Here is a 5014-nt window from a genome sequence, read left to right as displayed (position 1 = left end):
CTATAGATAAACCTTTCCTTAACTTTTACAATAACGGACTAATACAATATTTGTCCTTTTGTGATTGACTTATTTCACTCAGCATAATGTCCTCACTGAGGTTTCTTGATGGGAGAGAAAAAAACATTCAACTGGCAGCAGGGAAGGGTTAACTACAGCTCCCTAATGATTTTGCTTTCTCTTCTATCCTGAGCCCAAATTAGTTGATTTCTCTTCCTCCCTAGGTCTATCCTAGAACTAACCACTTTACCTATGGGAGGAGAGGGGACGACCCATTGATTCTGACTCATAGTGATCCCCCCATATGTTAGAGTAGAACTGAATTCCATAAAGTTTCTCGGATGTAATCTTTGAGGAAGCTGATCACCAGGCCTTTCTTCCGTGGAGCTGCTGGGTGAATTTAAACAGACAACTTTTATGTTAGCATTCGAGCACAGAGCGTTTGCACCATCCAAGGATGTATTAAAAACATGCATGTCCCCAAAATTAATTTGTCACACTGTGATTTCGTCTTCGTACTCCTGGGGGCGTTTCAGGCCACACCCAACCCTTTCCCTCCTTTCCAGCAGTCTCCGAGGCCAGGTTGGTCAGACCCACAATTTGTCCCGGCAACTCGCTAATCAGATTGAGGTGCTCTGGGTGCCCAGACCTGGACTCCAGGTCCGTGGCCCAGTGCAAGGCGGCGGAGCAGAGTCCGACACCGAGACCCACGAAGAGAGGCCCCCTCCGAGGTACCAATCCTGCTATACAGCGGTCAACATTACTGGCCAAACAGTACAGCCCAGAGAGTCCAAATCCGGAGCGGGAGGTCGGAGGCTTGGGGAAAAAGCAACTCGGGACCCCCAGAAGTCCAAGAAAGCCCAACGACTCGGACTCCACAGGAGTAGTCCGGAGTTGTCCGGGCCCGCCGCGGACCCAAGCCTCGCTCGCAGCCTGCCCGCCCCTCGTCCCACCCCTAGCCAAGTACATTTCCTCGGGCTGGCCCCGCCCCCCGCCTGTTGACCAGTACCGCCCCCGCTCAACTTTCCGCCCCTCCCCATGCGCGCTATTGGCTGCGGTTCGGACCCTTCTCCCAAGTCAGGCCTAGGTGAGAGGGACAGATGGAGAAGGGTTCATCTTGGTTCCTGACTGTGTGGCAGGGCAAGATGATACCTGCAACACAGCCTGTGGGAAGGAAGCGGAGCAGAGCGCAGCTGGCTAGGGGAAAAAGGACAGATTCAAACGCGCGGTTCCCGAAGCTTCCCGGGAGTAGCTGTGACTCGCTCTACCTCAGGAGCACGAAAAGACAAGGCAAATGTCCGTCCCCGAGGACAGTGGAGACCCAAATCGAACTAGTACTCGTTTATGTTCCAGCCCAGTCCCATTTACGCCAAATCAAAAAAACAAACCCACTGCCATCGAGTCGATCCCGACTCATAGCGGCCCTATAAGACAGAATAGAGCCTACCCCAGAACAGAACGACCCCATAAGGTTTCCAAGGTTGGAAATATTTACGGAAGCGAACTGCCTTCATCTTGAAGCGAACTGCCTCATCTTTCTGATGTGGAGTAGCTGCTAGGTTTGAACCTTCGACCTTTTGTTTAGCGGGCAAATGCTTTAACCACTGCACCACCAGAGCTCCTCCATTTACTTCACCTTCTCCCTAATCTCCACTTTAATCTTCTCTTATCCCAATTACAAGTTATACTATATTAAAACCTTCTGTGGACATATCAACCAATGAATTCTGAATTTAGCAGAGATAAACAGTTCACTTTAAATAGATTTTAGAATCTTTAATTTGCTAATATGAACTATGGTTGTTTTACACTTAACTTTGCATCAGAATAAATAATTTACCTTATCATTTAAACAACCTTATAAGAACCATTATGAAAATTTTACGGATGGAAGACAAAATTGTACAGCCATGTCTGAAGTTCCAATCTAGTGAGATAGGTCCAAACCTAGATCATTTATACCGATTGTCCACAAATTCCTTTTTAAATAGGAATATTGCTTGAGAGCAATCAGGTAGCAGTGACATGCCTCTAAAAGCAGCTCCCAATGTCCAGCACCAAGGACGGGCTACAAAATTTGTGGGGCTCAGTGCAAAGTGAGCATACAGGGCTCCTTGTTTAAAAATTGTTAAGAATTTTAAGACGACAACAACAGAGCATTAAATCAAGAGAAGACCTTCTAAATTTGGGACCCTGTGACACTGCATGGGCTGCACATCCATGAAGTTAGCCCTGTCAGCACCAGCGAGTTAGACATGCAAGCTGTGCCCAGTATCAGTGGCAGTTGAGTGTGACAGTACTATGGGGTGTGATTTTTAAGTTCTACTTGACTGTCAGGAAGAACTTAAAATCCAACTCTAATTAATTCTCCGGACTTCCCAGGAATTGTATGAACTATCCAATTCCCTTTAATAAATTACTTTTCTGCTAATTAGCTAACATTTGTGTTGCCTTGGTTGCAGTTAAGGACTCTGATACCTTAATGATATGTTAAGTGAAAAAGGCAACTCAGAGTAATACATTTAATACAAGAAGAGAGAATGATCTGGAAGAATACATAACAAGCTCTTAAGATTATTTAGTGGCAGAAACTGTTCCCCAACATATTCTCCTCCTACTTGCCCTACTTTTCAGTTGAGTACTGTCTCTCAGAATGAAAACTAGTTTCCATTTCCACAAAACAAATTCCTAGTTTCCTTTGCAGCTAGGGATGGCCATGTGACTAAGTTCAGGCCAATGAGATTAAAGTGTAAATATCTTGTGTGACAGTGTATTAATTTCCTAGGGTGCTATAACTAAGGATCACAAAGTGAGTGGCTTAAAACAACAGAAATGTATTGTCTCACAGTTGTGGAGGCTGGAAATTTGAATGCAAGGTATTGACTGGACCATGCTCTCAGAATCCTCTAGGGGAAGATCCTTTCTTGTCTCTCCCAGCTTCTGGTAGATACAGGCCTGCCTTGGTGTACAACTGCAGCATAGCCCCATCTCTGCCTCTGTGGTCTCATGGCTGTCTGCCCTCTATGTGTGTCAATGTGTCTTTTCTCCTCTTTTATAAGAACACGACTCATAGCGGATTAGGACCCACTCTACTATAGTACAACCTCATGTTAACTGATGACATGTTCGAAGAGCTTATTTCCAAACAAGTTCACATTCACAGGTCGCAGAGGTTAGAACTTCAACATATCTTTTCTGGGGACACAATCCAGTCCTTAACAGACAACTTCAACAATCTTCTATGTGACCTTTGGATCCACTGCCATTTTGGGTTATAAGGAGCAGGGTTTTACCCTTGGGATAGAGGAAGAATGATCCTGCGGCCTTCCAGAAGCAGACAGAGTGGCACTAACAATCCTGGGCTGCTTACCTTTTTTTTAAATGTTAGTAAAATACGTATCACAAAAACTTTGCTGTTTCAAGTTACAATTTGGGGCATTAATCACATTCATCATGCTATACAGCATTACCACTATACAGTTCCAAAAGTTTTTCATTACCCCAAACAGTAACCTAATACCCCTTAAACAGTAACTACTCCTTCCCTTGTTCTCCCATTCCCCCAGTAACGACTGAAAAACCATGTATTTGCCTATTTCATATGTGGAATCATACAGTATTTGTCCTTTTGAGTCTTATTTATTTTCAAGATTCATCCATGTCATAGTATGTATCAGAACTTCATTCCATTGTATGTATATACCACATTTTGTTTTTCCATCCATCTTTTGATGGACGTTTGAGTTGTTTACGCTTTTGGGCTATTTGTAAATGCTGTAATGAACACTGGTCCAAGTATCTCTTTAACCCGCTGATTTAAATTCTTTTGGGTATATACCTAGGAATGGAATTGCTGGGTCATATGGTAATTCTTTAGTTTTCTGAGGAACCACAAACAGGAACCAACTGTTTTCCACAGAAACTGTACCATTTTACATTCCTACCGGCAACGAATGAGGATTTCTGAACCTTTGGACTTTTACATGGGCACAAAATAAATTTCTATATATTTTTATGCCACTCTTATTTTGCAGTTTTTGTTACTTGCAGTCATATTTTTTTCCCCCTTCACCCAAGTTAATGTGTGTCTACCCTTTAGTTAGTGGTTTACCCTCCCTTCTCCACCCATCTCTGGTAACCATCAAAAAAAAAATATATATATATATATATACGTATTTTTTGTGTAACCTTTTTCTTCACGTTTTACAATAGTGGCCTCATACAATATTTGTCCTTTTGTGATTGACTAGTTTCACTCAGCATATTGTTCTCCAAGTTCATCCATGTTATGAGATGTTTTGGAGATTCATCTTTGTTCTTTAACATTATGCAGTATTCCGTTTTGTGTACATACCAGTTGTCGATCCATTCTTCTGTTGATGGGCATTTAGGTTGTTTCCACCTTTTTGCCATTGTGAACAACATAGCTGTGCATCTATCTGTATGTGTCACAGCTCTTTTTTCTCTAGGATATATACCTAGAAGTGGGATTGCTGGATCATTTCCAGCTTCTTAAGGAAGTACCATATCATTTTGCACAGTGGTTGCTCCATTTTACAGTCCCACCAGCAGTATATGAGCATTCCAGTCTCTTCACACTCTTGTCAGCATGTTTTTTTTTTTTGAACTTTGCTATCAGTGGTGGGGTGAGATGTTATCTTATTGTTTTGATTTGCATCTTTCTTATGGCTAATGATAGCGAGCATTTCTTCATGTGTTTGTTAGCTGTCTGAATGTTTTCTTGGAGGTGGTGTCTGTTCATGTCCTCTGCCCGTTTTTTAATTGGAATATTTATATTTTTGTTTTCTTTGAATTTTAGAAATTACCCCTTGTCTGATATGTTGTTGCCATTCCCTGCCCCCCACTCCCTGCCCGCTGGTCTGTCGGTTTTTACTCGTTTGGTAAAATCTTTTGATGCATGTAAGTTGTCTAATTTTCAGGAGGTCCCATCCATCTATTTTGTCTTCTGGTATTTGTGCATTTTTAGTTGTATTCAATTGTGTATTTATGCCCT

Source organism: Orycteropus afer, unplaced genomic scaffold, assembly GCF_000298275.1.
Source record: "Orycteropus afer afer isolate SDZICR_OR568_19922 unplaced genomic scaffold, OryAfe1.0 scaffold00193, whole genome shotgun sequence".
Taxonomy (NCBI): Eukaryota; Metazoa; Chordata; class Mammalia; order Tubulidentata; family Orycteropodidae; genus Orycteropus; species Orycteropus afer.
The sequence above is the reverse complement of the archived record's forward strand: the minus strand, read 5'-3'. Positions refer to the sequence as shown.